General features: G+C 42.9%; 1 long non-coding RNA gene across 1 annotated transcript; it reads left to right on the top strand.

The window, feature by feature from the left end:
• The first annotated feature begins 1,386 nt into the window (after positions 1-1,386).
• Positions 1,387-21,055, top strand: LOC139002937 (uncharacterized). Its single transcript, XR_011470197.1, has 6 exons — positions 1,387-1,613; positions 2,123-2,257; positions 6,925-7,048; positions 11,202-11,321; positions 18,085-19,006; positions 20,959-21,055. It is a non-coding gene; the product is annotated as an uncharacterized lncRNA (long non-coding RNA).
• Positions 21,056-21,894: the final 839 nt, after the last annotated feature.

Raw genomic sequence — 21,894 nt, 5'->3', positions numbered from 1 at the left:
CCAGCAGGGGGGTTAGTGAGAGATGACCAAACAACTGAACAGCAGCCTGTGTGGGGTGACCAGGCCAGCAGGGGGGACAGTTGGGGGTGACCAAGTTGGGGTCACCAGGCTGCCAGGGGGATAGTTGGGGGTGACCAGGCTGGCCGGGGGGGGGGGGGGGGATTGGGGGCAACCAGGCTGGCAGTTGGGGATGACCAGGCCAGCAGTCAGAGGTAGTTAGGGGTGATCAGGCAGGCAGGCAGGTGAGCAGTTAGGCGCCAGCAGTCCCAGATTGTGAGAGGGATGTCTGACTGCCAGTTTAGGCCTGATCCCTAGGCAGTTGGACATCCCCTGGGGCATCCCAGATTAGAGAGGGTGCAGGCTGGGCTGAGGGAATCCTCTCCCCTGTGCACAAATTTCATGCACCGGGCCTCTAGTTGCTTAATAATCATTGTTGCCTTGTATGGTTTTCGTTTTATGCCTTTTTACTGTAATTTCAGCTCCTGTATTTATGTGTCTATGTCTTCTCTTCTCTAAAAGTCCACAGGCTTAAGATTAGGATTTGGTCTCATCCCCCCACATGCCTAGTGCCATGCATAATAAGTGCAGGGATGTGTCCATTGAGTGCTATACTCAACATAGCTAACTGGATGGTCATTCTTTGAGAACTATTGCACCACTAGGTTATCTGGAACCCTTCTATTTCAGTTGTAACTTTACTATGTTCTTCATGATGCATGCCTTTGACCGTTTTCCTCTGCCACAACCTGGTGTGATGAAAAAGCCGAAAGACCACTTAATTCTGGCTAAGCCTCAGTTACCTTGTTTCTAAAACTGGGAAAACAATCCTAAGTCATTGTGGGGTTGGTCGGATTTTAAAGTGAGCTCTTCCCTTGGAAAGTGTGTACAGGCAAAATAAATGAAATCATTCTGTTTTATCATTAGATGAAAGCTGGTTAAAAGTCTAATGAGCCAAAGGGTTCAAAGTATTAAGAATGGTATTTTATTTATTCACATTAAAGAACTTATTCAACTATTTATGAAATGTCTGCTGTATACAAAGCAGTAAGTAATAGAAACCCTGTTTCTTAGGACACAGAAACTTTTTAATTCTAACAGCCACTTAACCTCTTTAAGCTGTTTCTCCATCTCAAAAATGAAAATATTTATACCTGTTTCATAAGGTTAAATGAATATAAAGTGAGATAATATTGTAAAGTGTATAGTATGCTGTAAGTGCTCAATAAATGCCCAATTGTAATTGCTAGAGCTTGTTGATAATATAAAAATCATTTGGCTCTGGGAATCTTGGGCCGACGGTGATTTCCTTAAAATAATTTGTAAAATGCAATGTTTTTACAGCAATCCTGCCTGAGGGGAGATTGTGAATACGTTCCATCTGCAGGAAGTTTGCAGGAATCTTACCTTTGATCAAAAGCTGAGAGCTTGCTCTTTCAAAATCCAACAGGTGGCACAAGGAGGCACTTGTGTGGGACAAGCATTGGCCTTGGAGAGCTGTACCTCTCTGCTTCCAGAGGGCCTTCGTCTTGGAGATGTCTTCCTCGTCTGTTGCATGGTCACTCTGAAAGCAGCTGTGCAGACCGTGATTATTTGGATTTTCCTGAAAGAAAAAGGTGTGGCCTAGAAGGCAGTGGAGAGCGAGACTAGTCTTCCACAAATATTTTCTCCTAAATATTCCACTCATCTGAAATTAGTTAACTATATTAAACTACTTCAATTCCAAATTGCCCTTACATAAAGTAAATACCATTGGCTCTAAATATATTTTTTATAGAAACATATAGTCCAAAATATAGTAGGAGGTGTATCTTCATTATTACTCGTGCCAGCTTGGTAGTCACTGGGTAGCAGAGACTGAAGCAGTGGAGCACTGGAAAGTGAGCTGGGGGGGGGAGAGTTGTGCTACTGATCTACAGTGTTTGCTAATTTCCATAAATGTTGCCATCATGGCCAATGTCAAGTACTAAGATGAAGTTAGTTTACACAGAATGGGGAAGAGATGAGAACAATCTTCTGTTCAGGTAATGCCAAAATGTAATTTTAGGAATATTGCCATTATCATCAGAGCTACTAATAAAATATCCATATTGACAATTTTGGGCTTCCTTTTCTCCTTCCTCAGGTCAAAAATCAGAGAATGGGAATGAAAAATAAGAGAAAGAATGGACTACTAGACAAACCCAAACTGGATGACCTTGAATAAAGAAGAGTTGACTGACTTTATCATTTTGCCCACCTGAGCACAACATATAACAGAGTAAGAGCTCTATAAGATGTTTCTCTCTGACTTGCAGATAAAGAGGTTTATATTAAATATAGAATTTCAGGTTAGGAAGGAACAATTCATTCCAATTTTAGATAGCTCTAATTGTTCCTTAAATCATGTAAAAATCTTCTTTTTAACTTAAATTCACCTATTGAGGTTCTGGTCTAGGAAGGGAACATAGACAATACCTTCACTTATTTTCCAAATGACACCCCCAGAGCTAATTGAGGATGGCTTTACTTCTTCATGATGAATATCACGGGCTCCTACATCTTTGCAGTTTCTCATCACCCTTTTCATGTTTCTCTGGACGTGCTCCAGTTTGTCCATATCCCTCTTAAAATAGGCCCAATGACTTAACACATTGCCAGCTCAGAATAACATGGCGCCATTACTTATCTTATTCTGCTCATCATATATGTGTCAGTACAGCCCAATATCACATTAACTTTTTGGGCAATGCAATGGCACCACATGATTGATTTCCATAAACATATAGCTGATACAATCCTTAATTTTTTAACTGTTACTAAATCTCATATCCCTTATGCTATAATTGCATTTTAAGGAATCTAAGTCCAGGGAATATACTAAATACCATTGAAGTATATCCTTTAAACCAATGGGTTGAATGATATGTGAATTATATACCAATAAATCTGTTAAAAAACATAAGTGCAGGAAAGAAAGGTAGATGTATCTTATTAAGTACTAAATTTTGTATTTTATTCAAAAACTAATAAATTTTGCCAGATACATTATCTTATGTAATCCCTTCAACAGTCCTTTTTGAGTTCTAGAGGAATTAAGAAACTTGTGCAAGTGAAGGAGCAAGGATTTGAACCCAGATCTACTCGGGATGCCCATGCTCATGGCATGCTCATCCACCTTACCACACTGTCTTCCTGTCACCCTGCTGTGAGGGAGGCTTTGTAATTGGTGCCCAAAGTCGGTGGGCAGAAGTCTGCCAGGCAGACAGAGCTGCAGGAAGGACCATGTGGCTCCTCAGAGTAGTCAAAGGTGATATGGTGATTTAGATCTGGAAGGCAGTAAAAGGTAGATGTCCCAGAAGTGGAGCAAATATGATTTTTGGCAGTGGTGAAGTGGGGTGGCGGAATGGTGGGGAGATATTGGGAAGAATAGCGTAAGTGACCCAGGCTGGCAGTGTGGGTCAGACAGGACAAGGGGCAGGCAGCAAACTCTCAGCTTGGTCTGCATTTCAGGTATGTTATGGGGAAAAACAGATGTACTCAAATTAGAGTCCTGATTTTGAAGAGACCAGGGTTCTGGCCAGGCCATGGAGGCAGGGACTGAAGCCCGAGCAATCAAGGACTCAAGCCCTGCAAGAGGGAATCAGAACTGAGACTGTCAGGATAAAGGCAGAAGCCCAGGAGCCAGAACCAGGGTATTTGGTCAGAGCAAGACAAGCCACAGGGTAACCTAACCGTGTCCCCTGGACTGGGGAAACAGCTTCTCAAAGCCTTCAGCTGGAGACAGATTTGTCGCTGACTCTGGTGCAGGGCCAAAGCTGTGGACGAGTGTCAAGTGGCCCAGCAACAGCGACTGACAGATCATGAGAAGAGACCAGTGCCTGTCCAGTGTTTTTGTTTTTGCTGCAACAGGCATGACCAATGACAGCCACAGACACACACACCCCTGTAGAAGGATTCAGGGTTGGACAAAATTCTGGGGTGCCATCTGTACTGCCACCTATTTTACCTTATTACACAAGAAAATATATCAGGAATTACTCTGAATCTGTTCCTTTCCATTTTATCATCAGCGAAAACTACTTGTGTGCGTGTCTGATTCTGGCAGGTCAGTGTGATTGGGCCACCCAGGTGGTCCTCTCAGGCAGACCCTGCCTGTGTAACCAGAATCCCTGGCTTAGCCTCCCTCTCAGTGCCAGCTCTCTCTCAGCCAAGGCTCCTTGGGTTTCACGTAACAGATACATCCTAACCTTGCCTGAGCTAAAACGGAGAGTGTACCGGACCTGGGCCAGGGCAGGAAGGGTAGCTGGGCTTCCTGGGGGTCAGAACAAAGCCCTGAGAGGCCACTGGGAATGGAGATGGCTATTCTTTTGCCACTTCCCTTCTTCTCTCAGGGGTGACCTGGTTTTTCATCTCGACTTCTCCCTGACACCATTTCAGTCTCCTTTCTCTACATTCCAGTTTTTCTGCCTCCCAGAACACACAATGAAAATGGCCATGCCAGCTCCCTGTTATATGCTGTCCTAGTTCCAGGGCCAGTAGTGACTGACCAGAAGGCTCGTGTCCCAATTCCAGATGCCTTGGAAAAGACCCTGGTTGTCTCAGCGTGGGCCGGGAGTATCTACTCTAATAACCTGTGGGCACTTGGGGTGATCGTGACTCCTGAGGCCCGCCCCTATGGACGGGGCTGAGGAAAGCTCTGAGGAAAAAAGGCAGAGACTGAATGGAGATCCTGTAGGTGGCTACTCCCTCCAGCGGTCTAAGTCTTCACCCTTCTCCCTGAAACATTGAACATTAACTGGACATAGCTTGTTAACTGAAAACACCTTCACGAGTGTCAGCAAATCAGTAATGAATATATGCAACAAGAACATTTTTTTCCCATGTAGAATAATAAAATCTTGGGACCACATGGTGAGGGGAGAGGCCAGTTTAAACTAAAAACATACAAAGTATATTGGAACTAAGCCTGTTTACAAGGATCCACATTGCCTAACAATATATTTTACAACCAACAAAGTTACTTATGCACAGACACAAGTAATTAATTTGCAAAGTGCCTTTTTAAATAGCCTTCATATTACGTCTGAATGAAAACTGTCTTATTCATACTTCTTTAACTATCCAAAGAATAAAATCTGAAATCAGGGGCTAAATGCAGAAAATCTGGAGGTTTTGACCTTAATAGGCCGTACTTCAGATTCATAAGGTGGCGTGAAGGGAGCTATGGGGGCCGGTTGTTAAATCTGAAGACTTACTCTTAGGCTCTGAGAGCAACCAAGACTCCTTCCCCTACAGCCTATGATGATGATGACCATAATATCATGAGTGCTTACTTTGTGCCAAGCACTGTGTGAAGCACTTTCCATGGATTATCTCATTTACTCTGTACAACATCGCTATAAGATGGATAGTAGTATTGTCCTCATTTTACAGATGAGGGGACTAAGGCACAGAACCATTCCCAAGGTCCCACGGATGGTAACTTGCTGAACCAAGATATAAGTCTAAGTCTTGCTGAAAACCTTTGATCTTAATCAATATAATATACTTAGATCTTCCAATATTTGAAAATGAAGCTCCCTAATGGGCATTAGGCCTTCTTAATGCGCAGATTACTCTGCACTTTACTCCCATTACCATTCCTGTCATTGTTCCTCACTCATTAGGTCTTTTTATTTTTTTTTTTAAATATATTTTATTGATTTTTTACAGAGAGGAAGGAAGAGGGATAGAGAGTTAGAAACATCGATGAGAGAGAAACATCGATCAGCTGCCTGCTGCACACCCCCAACTGGGGATGTGCCCACAACCAAGATACATGCCCTTGACCGGAATCGAACCTGGGACCTTTCAGTCCGTAGGCTGATGCTCTAGCCACTGAGCCAAACCGGTTAGGGCAGGTCTTTTTATTTTAAATGCATTTGAACAAGTGTGTGTTTTTTTGTGTGTGTCTCCTATAAGAAAGGCACTGATGTCAAGGACAATGAGAAAATGATTAAGATCTCAGGGTTTTCAAGGAACTCAAAGTCATCTAATATTAAGGAAGAAGCTGTACAAATCTATATATGTAAAAGGCTAATATGCAAAGTGTCCCCTCGGAGTTCAACTGGGAGACTGGGAATTTGATCACTTGCTATGATCTTCGCTGAACACCAGGGGGTGGCATGGAGCAAAAGAAGGCCCTGGCTGGCAGTCTGCAGCAGGGGAAGGAAGGCCCTGATTGGCCCTGATCACTGGCCAGGCCTAGGGACCCTACCCATGCACGAATTTCATGCACCGGGCCCCTATTATAGCTATAATATGAATGTTACTCCATCCTAGGAACACAAAGGCTCCAGGAGATTAAGGGAAGCAGAGATCATGTCTACTGAGTATATAAAAGTTATGATTTGCTGTATATGAATGTTGTTAGATGAATTGTGTGGGAGAGACAGAAATCCCATACAGTGGGGCCTTGACTTACGAGTTTAATTCATTCCGAGACCGAGCTCATTAAGGAGCTTGTTAAGGAGCTCGTTAACTCAAATTACTCTATCAACTCAATGCAAAAAATCAGCCGAGAGACAGCTGGTATCTCAAAAAACTCATTAGTCGGGACACTCGTAAGTCAAGGCCCCACTGTATTAGCCAAAGTAACCAACAATTCCCAGGTGTGATTTTCACCAGGCTGGGTATGACTTCTGGTAGGTCATGTAGCCATGTCTTTAAGTGAACTGTGGAATGTTCCCCCTAAGGATAAGACAGGCTTGACCCACACTGCTGCAGAGGAAAACACCTCTAAGGTGAGCTGTCAGCCAGCAAACCACAGCAGGGACAACAGGAAGAAGCTCAGCAAGATCTTTGGAAAGAGATCTCCCTTTAGTGTGATACTTCAGATCTCAAAGATCTTACCAGGACAATGTTAAGAATAAATGGGTACACCTGTTCTTTGTACTTGGCTTGCAGAAACCATTCCATCACCTGCCACCAGCTGGACCCAGTGGATCCTGGTGCCGCCAGAAATCTGAACCGTGCACTGCTTACTCACTCTGTGCTCCACTCCCATTACCAAACCCTGCTTTCTGTTCAGGTAATGTGACCCAACTCTGCTTTTCGGCACCCCTGAAGTCTGTAGCAGTCTGTGATCAGGACTTAGCGGCTTAACTGTGGCCGTGGAAAGCAGGATGCACTCCAGACTTTGGATAATATGGCTCCAGTGCTTCTTTTCGTGTATATACAACTTTATGTTACAAAGCCTGTCCCCATCATCATTAATTAAACCTGCCACTCCAAGGTAGGGCCGAATTAGTCTGCTCATTTTACAGCTGACAAAACAGACAGAAGGGCTTAGAGATTTGCTGAAGTGAAGTGGCATTCAATCAAGGACACCTGGCCCAATTCCCTTTCTCTATAGTTTCTTTTTTTTTTTTCACTTGAAAGAGGCCTTCAGAGTGCCCAGCTCTCAACTCCAAGCAGCTTAAGGAAGTCAACTGGGAAGAGTTGCTTGGCAGGGGAACAGCAATAAACTAAACCAGAGCAACAGTGTGGGGCTTGAATTATTTCAAAATAGCCAAGTCATATTCTTCTGTTTCTTAATGGATGTTAAACACGCACATGCACGCATGTGCACACACATACACACATGCACACACATATAATTTCTCCTATAAGGCCAGGGAACAGGGCCACTGAGACATAGTTGGAATGTTGCTTGGGAGCTGGGCTACATTTGACCTGGTAGAAAGCAGCCTACCCACTACTCATACTTCAACCCTCTGTTATCAGATCCTTTATATTATAAACTAGGGGCCCAGTACACGAATTTGTGCACCTTGAACGGAACTGTGGACCGCAAGGCTGCAGTAGGCATAGGGGCAGGTCTCGGCCCATCCCCTGCGCCCCCGCCCAGCCCCTCCCACTGCAGCCCTCGGTCCCCTGTCTGCTGGCAGCCCCACTCCTGCTGCCACCGCCACTCCCATTCTCTGACAGTGCTGGCCCCGCTCACACTTGCTGACGGCACAGAGCGATTGGGGCTGGCACCAGCAGTGGGTGTGAGCAGTGGCTGCTGCCCTGATTGCCCCTCAGGAGCAGGGGGAGGTGGAGAAGCCCTCAGGGGTGATCAGAGCTGGCAGCCGCTGCTCACACCTGCTGATAGCACTGAGTGGATAGTGCTGAGTGATCAAGACTGGCATCAGGCACCGGCAGCAGGTATAAGCAGGGCCGGCACTGGCAGCAGGTGTGAGCACTGGGTGGGACTGCGGCACACGGGAGCAGAATTTTTAGTAACCACCAGAGGCTTGCCCTGATGACAGTGACCAGCGCCCCACCTTGGTCTGGTGCCCCACTCACCTGCTCCACCATCCCACCACAGCCAATGCCCTCTATGTTCCGCACACACTCCCTGGTGGTCAGTGCATGTCATAGCAGCCGGTTGTTCAGTTGTTCCGGTTGTTCCGCCATTTGGTCTATTTGCATATTACCCTTTTATTATATAGGATAGAGGCCCAGTGCACGAAATTTGTGCACTGGGGGGGGGGGGTTCTTTTAGCCCAGCCTGCGCCCTCTCACAGTCTGGGACCCCTCGGGGGATGTCCGACTGCCTGCTTAGGCCTGGGGGATCGGGCCTAAGCCAGCAGTCAGACATCTATCTCACAGTCCAGGGCTCTCGCAGTCCAGGATCCCTCGCTCCTTACTGCCTGCTTGCAGCAGAGGCGGGAGAGGCTCCTGCCACCGCCGCTGTGCTCACCAGCCATGAACTCGGCTTCTGGCTGAGTGGCACTCCCCTGGGAGCACACTGACCACCAGGGGGCAGCTCCTGCATCGAACGTCTGCCCTCTGGTGGTCAGTGTGCATCATAGCAACCGGTCATTCTGCCATTTGGTCGACTTGCATAGTAGGGTTTTATTATATAGGATGTTAAAACAAACTCAAAATCAAACCTATTCTAAAAGCAGGTCTAGCCCCATATTTGTGAGGCCTGGGGCAAGAATAAAAATGGAGGCCCATATATCATGTGTCTAAATACTTAGAAATTGTAGCTGAAGCTGACAAGTTAGTTTCCTACCTTAACAGAAAAACAGGGTGTTCCAAAAAAAAATGTATACACACTTTAACAGCTGAAGCTCAATTTTGAAAGTGAAATGTATTTTAATAAAAACTGCTTTTATAATTATTCAAAGTGTACATGCAATTTTGGGACATGCTGTATGTTTATAATGACCTGGAATATGGGTTTGGATTTAGAGTTTTCTGGCTCCTCAGAGCTCCACACCAGAGTGTGGTAGTTCATGGAGAGCAGTCCTGGCCCTGGCCCGTGTCCTTCTTCCCCACTGCAGACCTGGCCCACAACATGACAGGCCACACACACACACACACACAATGAGGACCCCTGCCCATAAGCTCGAGCTCTGGCTACATCACAACCACTTTTGGCCACTGCTTGGGCCTGTGGTGCCATAGCAATGACATAGTCCAGCCTTGGAAGGGTAGATCAGGATAAGAGGCCCACACGAATCTTGGAAGCAGGGCTTTTGGCAGGAATTCTGAGGTCTGAATTCCTAGAGTGTGGCCCAAGAGGGGGGCATGGCTCTGAGTAAATACGTCCACCTGGCCTGTGGATTCCTTGCCCAGTGGGGAGGGTAACTAGAAGAGAGCAAGGGTGAGGTCTCTAAGGAGGGGGCCTCAGGAGAAGGCTTCTTCGTGCCAAGACCTAAGAGCAAATGATATCTGGCCAAATAATAAGGAAGCCAAAAGTGTGAGTTAATACTGGAACCTGTACAAATCTGGATAGCATAAGTAATTGTTCAACTGTAAAACAGAGGCCTGAGCTGTTTCAAGTGTTTTGTTTGCTGCCTTTCACAGATAACTTACTTATTCTGGGCGGTAGGCATGGTCTCCAGAAGGTATAAGGGCTAGAACCCAAATGAATAAACTCCATACTTAAATATTTTACTGGAGAGGTTAAGCTCCCATGAAAAACCAGATGCCAAAGCTCTAGATGGTGATCCTAGGGTGGGTATCCCTGCTAGTGTCTCCCCAAAAGGGACCAAGTGGGAGAAAGGAGAAAAGCATGACTCTCTGGGCCACCCGGTGGGCATGTGCTGCCTTGCCCTTTGTGGAGGGGGTCCTTGTGTCAGCCAAGTTGCAAGGAGCTATGGGACAAACCAATCCCTGTGTCCATAGCATTCCCCTCAGAATCAGTCATGATCATAGTCCTGGCTTGACATGCAAAGAAGTTAAAATTATGAGCTTCCTTATTAACTCAATTTTTAAAACAATGAATGATTCACAACATTTAATTTTTAAAGAACTATGTCCACACATAAAAGTTATTTTTTATCAATTCTCAAGGCAAGAATGTCAATAGGGAAAGGTGTAAAGTGTGTACTTTGATGCTAATTTGTTGTGTTATACTAACTCTAGAGGCCCAGTGCACAAAATTCATGCCTGGGTGTGGTCCCTAGGCCTGGCCGGCGATCAAGGCCAATCAGGTTCCCTGCCTCCTCCTTCCCTCGCCACCCATGCACCGTCACTGTGTGGTTCCCTGCCTCCCCACTTCCCCACTTCTCCCTTCCGTCTTTCCTTGTCACCCATGTCTGCCACCACCCACCCCCAGTTCCCCATCCCAGCCCTGGTCCCAGCCCCATCAGGTGATCGGGGCCTGCTGGCTGGGGTTGGGGTGGGGGGTGGGGGGGAGACTGGGAGATTGGCCCGCAGGCCACATCAGTTATTGGGGCCTGCAGGCTGGGGGCAGCTCCTGTGTTGAGCGTCTGCCCCCTGGTGGTCAGTGTGCATCATAGTGACCAATCATTCCGGTCATTCCATCTTAATGGTCACTTAGGCTTTTATATATAGAGATGTGTATATGTTAATAATGCTAACAGAATTCTGGACTCTTGGCTCAGACCAAGGCTTTAGTCTCACCTTCTCTGACAGCATTGTTCCTAATATATAAAGGAGGTATTTCCATAATGGTCTTCACATGTTGGTTATATAAACTATTTTCTTAAATTTTTCTTTTTGCTTTTTAAATGGAGACAAAAATATGGGCCAAATCAGAATAAAAGAATCAATTCCCAAAATCAGGTGGTAGTGACTTCTAGGGTGTGGAGAGACAGGTCTTTCCCCTGCCCCCGTAGTCTCCTCCCCCACGAATTCACTCTCCGTTCAGTCAAAACCACTCTGCAGAGCCAGCAACAATCTGTGTGCCTATACTGACCCCATTTCTGGTTATCACTTGACAGCTTGGCCCGTCTACCACTGCATTGCTGCCCACACAAGTATCCGACTTCCTGAAAGCATACCCACAGCCTCCCCACCAGAAGTCAGGTTCCCACGCCATCCTCTCTGCCCATCCAGTTCAGGTGAGTTGTGTGTCCACAGTAAGTGACTTGGTGCTGGTCAATAGATCTTGCCAGGATGGTCCTGTCTTGCCATCTAATGAGAAGCATGGCTCTTGATGGTGCTGGTGACTGCTAGTAAAATCTAATATCACTGACAACCAAGTGATGTAGCCTTCTATTTATCCAGCTTGTAGGGAATGGGGAGTTCTAATACACTGGGTAATCTGCTTAACTGTAGACTACCAGTTTTGTAAGAAAAATAAACTAATTTGAAAGAACCATAAACTAACACAATAGCACATTACTTGCATATCCTAATTTTACCTAGCATTGTAATTATTTATGTGTGTGCCCCACCTCTCCTTCCAGAACATAGGCTTCTTAAGGGATGGTTTGTATAAATTTCATCTTTATTTCCTTATAGTACCTAGTGAATTGCTTTATATACTGTAGGTACTAAAAAAGTTTTTATTAAGTGAATGAAAATATAGAATACAAACTAATTTACCAACATGACTTCATCCGTCTTTGATGACTCAGAAGGCCCTCCAGGATCACACATTTCTTCAGATTCATTATTATGTGCAATGTCTCTAAGGATGCTTAAAACAGTCCGAGTGGCTGAAAGGGGAATTCTACAATGACTGGAAGTTAGGACTCATTATCAACTGGCTCATTCCAGTTAGAGGTCTGTGTGCATAAGTTTAAAAGTCAAATGTTGAGGTGAGCTCATTTATTATTATCTAAAAGAAACATCACATCACAGTGCAATTGTTTATTAAAATAAAAGATTACATGGGGATAAGGACACATATGTAATAACTTAATCAATAAAAAATTAAAAAAATAAATAAATAAAAGATTACAATAAGGAGTGTTAACCAGTTTATAAACCTCAACCAGGTCAAGGAATTTATCTTTGAGATTTTTGAAAAGGTAGGATATCATTAATACCATTAATATATTATTACCATTATTAAAGTCCAATCATCAGATTATAATTTACTAATTAATGCAAAAATATTTACCACCATGTGCCTAATATATGCCAAGCCCTGTGTTAGTCATTAGGTATACAATACGAATATAATCCATGCCTACAAGAAATTGAAATAATTTATCTTTAAAAACATTTTATTGTGCAGATCATTTTACAGAATTTACATGTCACTCTAGGGAGTTAGCCTGGGTGTGATGTGACCCTCTAACATCCTACAGCTCCTTTAAAATACAGACTAATACAAAAGGAAAAAAAGCTTATATTAGCTTAATTACTTGACATTAGTGGTGTTCGGTTTTTTTGTTTTGTTTTGTTTTGTTTTTCTGAAAAACAAACAAACAAACAGCATCCAGAATGTTCATTTAAGAATCTAGTTTTTTGCACTTTAGAATTCTGGGTAAATTTGCCTCTGCACATAAGATGACTTTCACTTCAGTTTAATACAATGTATGCCAGTCCCCCAGGACTCGGGGGTAAAGCAACTGCCCCAGGTAGGGAGGAAACAGCCATCTGCCACCCCCACCCTCCTTGGCTGATCGTTCTGTGGATGTGGTGACAGAAGCTGCAGGAGACGCCCTGCCCTGGGGTTCAGGAGAAACCCCGGAGGCAGGAACAGGTGTTCTAGGTCCAGGAGGACTTCACAATGTAGCCCTTCGTATCTAAAATGAAGGGCTTAGATTAAATCAGAGTTTCTCAACGTATATTCTGCAGGACACAGTCCCATAAGATGCTCAAAAAGGGGCCTCAGGCAGGAGTGTGGGGAGAGTGCACACCACACCCAGCTGTGTGCACACTGCACATCAGCATATTGAGGGTTCTGAGAAGTTGTACCATCAAAACGCTATGATAACAGCATTTTTCCAAAGGGTTTGGCCATGAAACCCTTTCTTCTAGTTTCACCTACTAATATCTGCTGACTCACTCAGTATGCTGAGGTATGAACTTTGGAAACATTACAATAAACGATCTCTATATTTATTGGTTTTATAGCATCTTAAGCAGAAACTAGTCTTAGAAGTCAGAGGGCCATGAGGTAGGATCTCATAGCTGGTCTGGCCAAACCAGGTCCCTTTCATTGGTCAATTTCTTACGGTCCATATGTTAATAACTCCAATGAATGAAATTATACAGCGAGGAGGGCTAGAAAAAGCATCAATAATAGAAATCTACAGGTAATCTGTAAGCTCCAGGATTTCTACTTTTGGATAAACTCTGTTGTTTGAAGTTACTTCTGATTAAGCACAACTGATGGTCTATATCTATAGGCTAGTGGAGATGTTACTGAGCAGAGAATTATCTACGATTCAAGAAGCTAAGGAGAAGGTGGAAGGAAAAACAAGTGGCACAGAGTCCAAAGCCCAGGTTATTAGCTCCTGGGTGATTAAGATTAAATGACCTTTTCTTTGATACTGAGCTCAAGGAGATCCTTTAATTATTTTTTTGAAGTGTTGAGTCATATATTTCTTTGGTCAGGACTCAGAAAAGAGAAACTGATGCTTGCTAAACTGACCTTAAAGTCCAGTGCCCTAGATAGTGTCTCCCTAAGGCCAACTCCTAAAAATGTCACATATCGCTTCACAGTGGTCTTTGCATTGAGTTAAAAGGACAACGATGATATTAGGCTTCCATGTCTTTTCAGGTCATTTGCTTGTAAAGAATTCTTTAAGTTGGTGCCTAAGTAAACAACAGTATTCTCCTTCGTAGTGAACTGACTGGCCCACAGTCCCAACTATCACATAGCCTAACCTCGAAGTAATTAAAGAACCAAGCGATTTGTATTCTTTTTCGACAAAACTGCTCTTGAGTAGCAGATGGCAAACACAAATGTTTTGCTCTAGAGACATATGGAAACCTCTCTGTTTCATAAAAGCCTTAACGAATATTAAATGTCCAATGATGCCACTCATTGCAGAAGTGAGATGTTGTGATAATCCCCCAAACAGGCCCAGTTAGACCATACAGCTACTTGAGTTTCAGAAAGTAATAAGTGGGAAATTACCATGTGATTGGAATTTCATTAGCAGTTTTCCTTAACCTGAGTATTCACCCTTGATCCAAAGAATCACCTATTCTGCCTTATTTGTTCAACATTCTATTAGGTTGTCACCATCATGTATACATCATTGTAAATCTTAAAAATGAGTAATCAAAGAGTTCTGCTTGACTTCATATTAACTCTTCAGTTCTGCCTGAGCAGTGAGAACAAGGAATTTCAAGAGAGAGAGTGTGTTTTAGCATAAGTCCTGGGCACTCGGCCTGCTCTCTAGTTAACTCCATCTGTAAGCCCTTGTTAAAGTGGTGGGAAATAGTCTATGATTCAGGAAAAAGATGATTAAGGAAAAATTATTAAGTCGTAATTTGAGGTAGGAGTCTGATTTGGATATGGTTCAAAATACAAAGCAGAAGTTCATTTTTCTCTTAACCCTATAGATTGGCAACTCAATAAACTGTTGTCAGCACAGAGAGGACTCAAACTTTTCACTCCTCCGAAAGAGAGAAGTGCTGATAACTGAGTCATAGGGTGAACTGAATGCTATTTAGAACAAGGAACTAGGTGTCTTGGGCTCCTTTCCCAGCACCACACCCTGCCTGGCCTCCTGGGACCCCCTAGGCCTGGAGGCTGTTGGTAAATCCCTTTAATTCACCAGGGTGTTTGGTTTGTCTGTAAGACTAGAAATCCCATGGCAAACCTTAGGTCACCTGTTATGGGAGCTTGGATTCGAGAGCCAAAGGATTTTATAGACAGAAAAGGATTATCTAATCTAGCCTCCCTCCCCCATTTTACAGATGAGGAAACTGAGGCCCAGAAAGTTTGTTCTTTTTTAAGGTCACAGAGCTGGGAACTGAACCCAGGTCACCAGATGCTTAGTCTACCCCTCTTTCCATTCCAGAATCCCAGGACAGACTTGACAGAGCCTGATAGAGAACTTGCAAAGCTCTAGGCTGCCAAAGTGCTTATCCTTAGCTGGTTGCTGAAGTAGGGAAGGAAAGGGACCAGGTGTCTAAGCGCTTACATTAATTCTAGCTTTGGACCACACCTCCTTTCTTTAGAAAACAATGTTTCTTTCCTGCCTCTTCTTCCCAGTTAAGATTTGTTTAAGAGAATGACAAGTCATGCCCTAGCTGGTTTGGCTCAATGGATAGAGTGTCAGTTTGCGGACTGAAGGGTCCCAGGTTTGATTCTGGCCTAGGGCACATGCCTGGATTGTGGGCTTGATCCCCAGTAGGGGGGCGTGCAGGAGGCAGCTAATCAATGATTCTCTCTCATTGATATTTCTATCTCTCTCTCCCTCTCCCTTCCTCTCTAAAATCAATAAAATATATTTTTTTAAAAAGGAGAGAATGACAAGTCAGAAATTTCCTGTATTCAGCTCCAAGACTTCTCCAGAAATTTCCACATAACCAACCACTTAGCAGTACTTGGTACAACTATCAATATGCACTTGACACTGAAACAGGTGGAGGTATTCATTTGTTGCTTCTGCAGCCTTGTCTCCTCTATTTCTAACATAACCCAGTGATTCAGGATGAGTCTGACCCCACACTCAGCCTCAGTGGCTTAAGCCAATTGGCCTATGCCATCTTCTTGGACCCCAGGGTTGGTTCACAGAAGGGCAGTCAGGGCCCAGGGAACTCAGTTAGTTCTAGTGCAGTGATGGCGAACCTATGACACGCGTGTCAGAGTTGACACTCGAACTCATTTTTTTGGTTGATTTTTCTTTGTTAAATGGCATTTAAATATATAAAATAAATATCAAAAATATAAGTCTTTGTTTTCCTATGGTTGCAAATATCAAAAAATTTCTATATGTGACACGGCACCAGAGTTAAGTTGGCGTTTTTCAAAATGCTGACATGCCGAGTTCAAAAGGTTCGCCATCACTGTCCTAGGGTATTTATTTGAACTCTTGAAAAAGAGGATGCTGTACATTTTGCTGTTTGAATCTGGAAGCAAGGAGTCCCAGGAGTTTCAGAAAGACATTTTGCAACCACCTGGGGCGAGCCTGTTGAAATAAGTATTACTTTGAGGAAGCACTGCTAAGAAACCAAAAGAGAGACACGGGGTCCCCTGCATGTCATTTGAGCTGCTGGATTACTCACCTGTCCCTACCTCTATTTCTTATTATTTCAGTATGTGATTGAATAAATAGTTTTACTAGTTAAGCCATTTAGTGTTTTATTTACTACCACATGCTTCCCAATACCTGTTTTGATGCTGATTGTGAGCTTTGACACATCTTGACTTTGCCTTTGGGTCAGTGTCCATTTTAAAGTTGGTCCCAAAAGTCTTTATTTAATCACTTAGCTTATGTGAGACTATCCTCAAAACTCCTAGGACTTACTGAATATGCCCCATTTGACACAAAATCCTATATAGCAATGCCGAGGGTAATGAAAGGAATGAGTTTTACTAACATATTTTATTGTCAGAAACTTTATTATCAGAGAAAGAAATAATATAAGCGGTATAAGAACGGCTCATTCCCATCCACCCTTTAGTGGAGTAATGTTGAGCTAACTCTCTATGCAGGCTACGCTCTACCTCCCCTTTCTGTGGGTTGGACCCTGCCCAGAAATGGAGCCATCCAGAATATTTGCAATTTGGGTGGCTTCTTCTCTATTCTGGATGATTAGGTTCCTACTCCCAAGAAAAGAATTTTGCCTTCATCTGGGCATTGACCATGGCCTTTGCCTATATTCTAGGGGCCCATGCCATAGATAGCCTCCCATTCAGTTATGTTTATTAACCCAGGTCTGAGAAATGCAGACTGTCCTTTCATCCTCTCTACGTCTTGCTGACTTTGTTATAAGAAGTTAGGCTTATAGAGATTGGTTGTTCAAGTGGATTCTGTACTTTCATGTAGCAATTTTTTTGTATTTCCATGTCATTTTTATTTAACTTTTTCATGCAGTGTAAAATATTTTACTATCAGTTTTGCATGAACATTTGACCAATCAGATTGGAAGTTTAATTAATCATAGTATATGTGCAAATAATTAAAATGGACACCCAACTAATCAGAATGAATGCTTAATCAATCTTAATTAAAACCAACCAATCAAAATGGACACCTGACCCATCAGAATAAATGAAGTGTGTACCAGCCAAATATCTGCCTCCCATTTATCATTAAACTTTTCACCTGTGCGTTCTCTCCTCAATTAGCTGGGAAATAAACTGAGGACAGGGACCACGTGATAGACCTCTATATCCTCCAGGTGGCCTAGCTGAGCTGGTTGTATAGTGTGAGCTTAATGAATATTTGTTTGAGTGGACATTATTCACCTAGTGATTACTCAGGAAACAACAGCGGGTAGAAAGAGTATAGTGTGTCCCTCTCTGATAAAGATAATTATAGAATTATCCACTGGAACATCACTAAACAAATAGCATGTTTTTTGATGACACACAGGTGATAAAGAGAAATTGGTGTTTTTGAGGAGTTATCATTCAATATGATCTTGACAAGCTAGAGAAATAATATAGGATAACACTAATTTCTTAAACACAACAATGAGTAGTATACTTAGAAAATGAATAACATATAAATATAAGCTAGAGTACAACCAGAAAGGTATTGGTGAGGCCAAAAATACCTAAGTCTTGTGCCAAATAATAAACTGAAGGTGTCCCAGATGTTTTTAAAATACGTTGACTGCTGGCATGATAGTCAGTTGTTCATCCATTCAACAACTCAGTTGGGTACCTAATGTGTATAAGGCATCATGCTAGGCATGCTGGGAACAAAGTGAAAAACTAGCAATGTCCTTTTTCTCCATCAGCTCAAGTTTTAAGGGAGAAGACAAAGAAGTACACAAACTATTATTAGATAACAGAGAGACAGCTTATTCGATGGCTGAGTCATCAGTCAGTGAAAATAATCACCGTGAAGGACATCTTTGTAGCCCACCGGGACAGCTGTGCTCAACAGATGGCAGAGGACCAGAACTCAAGAGTGGTTGGGCAGAAGCGTCAACACTCATGGGTGCAGACTGATGGCCAGAAGATATTTTGCCCCTAATTTTTCAGAACCACGCAAGTGCCGGGATTCTTGTAGGATACAGTTAAAGGGAGGAAAAGTCCCAATGACCATTGCTACCAGTTGTGCCAGCCCTTGACAAGTAGGAGTCTCAGCCAAATATAATTTCATTTAAGCAATTAAGAAAGGTGACATTTCTTGCACTCAAGTGTCAGGAGCAATTCAAACCAGTTAAAGAATGCCTGAATTGATTTGAAAATTTGCCTAGAGAACACATACACCCTCATGAATATGTTTGTAGATTCTTGGAGGTCTTTAACCCGCAGGATGATTAAACTACTGTAAGAAGTGAATAATGCCTTTGGAATTGTGCAACACGGCAGTCTTGCCTGCTACCGTGAGTGAAGCTAGCCTGAGTATAAACTAAACATATCGAGGAGGGCAGCAACAAGAGACTACAGAAAAATGAACTGCAGTCTGATTAAAACCAAAAGCTCACAGAGACCTCACACCACACAGACTTCCTTTCTGCATCATTAGAAAATGCACAGAGAAGAACTCAGATTGACCCAGCCCGGTCATATGCCCATCTCTGTGGCTGGAGGAGTAAAGTACCATGATTCACAGTCACCAGCTGGGGAGGAGCAGCTTCCAAAAAGCAGGAAGAAAAAGTGCTGGCTTGACAAAAAATACAGAGGGTAGACTACTTGGACATCTAGATTTCTGTAAGTCAAGCTGCCATGTGCAAAAGCTTCAATAAACATTTTCAAGGTCAAACTGAATGTGCTGGTCCGCCTAGAGCTCTACAGTGATGTAGTATTTCAAGGGTGGGTTTGGGTAACTGGCACAAGAGTATTGATGTGGTTTCCTTTAGAAAGAGATCTAAAGATGCCATTTGGAGAAAGAAAGTGGCAACCTGTCACCTTTGGTACCTTTAGATCTACAAATAGATTGTCCAGTCTTTTGAGCAAAATGCCTTCATTCAATAGTATTGTTACTACCACCAAAACCTCATTTCTAAGTAACATACTGTTGTACAAAATATGAAGATGAACAATGCATAAAAGAAAAAATGGGATCTTCAAAGCAATGTCAATGTATCAAAATGCTTGAATGGTTCAACGGTGGTGCACAGACTTACCTGCTAGAAAGTCACAATGTTATATACACTTGGTAGCAGAGAAAGACCAGGGAAGTGAGAATAAAACAGAATTTTTTAAAAAAATTCCCATCAATTAACAAAATTCCCCTAAGGAAATTTAGGGACTTTAAAATTCCTAACTCTAGCTTCTTTTCTGACCTTAGGTTTTTTACCACATCAGTGTGTTCTTTTTATTTATTTATTTATTTTTAAAATAATCACCTGAGGATACATTTTTATTGATTTTAAAGAGAGAGGGAGAGAGAGAAACACGGATGTGAGAGAAACATGGATAGAGATCTCTAACTAGAGATCGAACCCACAACCTGGGTATGTGCCCTGACTGGGAATGGAGCCTGAGACCTTTCGGTATATGGGAGGATGCTCCAACCAACTGAGCCACACCAGCCGGGGCTTTTTTTTTTTTTAAAGATTTTTCTATTAATCTTTTTTAGAAAGAGAGGAAGGGAGCGGGAGAGAGAAAAATCCATCAGCTGCCTCAGCACGTGCCCTGACTGGGGATCAAACCCCAAATCTGGATATATGCCCTGACTGGGAATTGAACCCGAGAGCCTTGGGTACATGGGGGGATGTTTTAACCAACTGAGCCACAAGGGCCAGAGCAGTGTGTTCTTATTCACACAAAAAGAGAATGCCAACATTGCATGCAGATAGTGGGACTAAAAGTTACTTTATTTATTTATTTATTTATTTTTAAAAATATATTTTATTGATTTTTTACAGAGAGGAAGGGAGAGGAATAGAGAGTTAGAAACATCGATGAGAGAGAAACATCGATCAGCTGCCTCCTGCACACTCCCTACTGGGGATGTGCCCACAACCAAGGTACATGCCCTTGACCGGAATCGAACCTGGGACCCTTGAGTCCGCAGGCCGACGCTCTATCCACTGAGCCAAACCGGTTAGGGCTAAAAGTTACTTTAATCAGCGCACATTTTATAAAAAAGATCCCACTGTCTTTGCAGATATCTTTTTTCTTTTTCAGAATAAAGATGAACATGTAGCACTGAGCTGTCCACACTTGTTCAGTCTTTGCTCAGGCAAAGTTCAAAGACTTGCCCAAGAACTGGCTGGGGCAGGGAGGGTCCGCCTGGGGCAGAGGGCAGAAACCCTCCTCATTAGGCAGCAGAAATTGTGACTTTTGACCTCCTTAGAGCTTTGTTCCCATCAAGTGGGCTCTAGGAATTAGACTTTAGATCAGTGATGGCGAACCTATGACACGCGTGTCAGAGGTGACACGCGAACTCATTTTTTTGGTTGATTTTTCTTTGTTAAATGGCATTTAAATATATAAAATAAATATCAAAAATATAAATCTTTGTTTTACTATGGTTGCAAATATCAAAAAATTTCTATATGTGACACGGCACCAGAGTTAAGTTAGGGTTTTTCAAAATGCTGACACGCCAAGCTCAAAAGGTTCGCCATCACTGCTTTAGATTAACAGCAACCTTCTGGGTACTATATGATCAATAGGTGTGAATTAATGATACATTTCATCTTCTTTCCATATAGGTGAAGGCCAACACTAGGGTCAACTAAATTTTCATACCAAAACGAAGAATGAAATATCGCTGTCATTGTATATGAAGTCACAAAGATGTGTTTTATAAAAGCCTGCTATCTTGTTCAACTAACTGTCCATGTTTTTTCTTTATTCCACTAATGGTTGGGTCCACTGGTTCCCTTAATAACCTCCTATAACCTACCAGAAGTTGTTTCCTTTGATCTAAGGTAAATGCCTAGGCCAGTTTCTCAAATATTTTGGCCTCAGGACCCCTTTATCCTCTTAAAAATTATTGAGGACCCTAAAGAGTTTTTGTTCATGTGGGTCTTATCTGTTGGTATCTGACATATTAGAATTAAAACTGAGAAGGAAAAAGAAGAGATGAGAGACAGAGAGCCCTGACTGGGCCAGACCTCCTTAGCTATTTATTTGTCCTTCAGCTTTACCTGAGCCAGTAAACTCTACTTTCTGGAGAACTTGCTCTGATGGGGTTTCCGCTACTAGAGAATGAAAGAGGCCTGAATGGTAGTACATCCACAAAAACAAAAAATAGTCTAAGATAGTAAATAAAGGATTAAATCGGGTATGACAGAATGTTGCTTTCCACTCCTTCATTTGTCATCCATTAAGTGAGGGCCTGTCTTCTGAGGGTTGAAGAAGGGAACCATCACTATTAACATTTGTACAAGGCCTTGTGGATTTCAAAGTTTTTTCACATTTAGTTTTCCCTACAATCCTATGAAAGAGTTAGTTTTATACCCATTCTACAGAGGAGAAAACCGAGGCACAGAGAGCCTGTGTGCAGTTAATCAGCTAAACCAAGACAAAATCCAAATCATAGGCTCTAGATTCCCGTAGTCATCGTTCCTGCCTCGCATGATGCTTGCAATTTTTAAGGGCATAGACCTGTAGCACAATCCTACTATGTTCAATTCCAAGATTGT

Source organism: Myotis yumanensis, unplaced genomic scaffold (genome assembly GCF_028538775.1).
Source record: "Myotis yumanensis isolate MYYU_CA2020_CCGP unplaced genomic scaffold, mMyoYum1.0.hap1 SCAF_1, whole genome shotgun sequence".
NCBI lineage: Eukaryota > Metazoa > Chordata > Mammalia > Chiroptera > Vespertilionidae > Myotis > Myotis yumanensis.
Note: the sequence above shows the minus strand (reverse complement) of the source record. Positions and strands in the feature narration are given on the sequence as shown.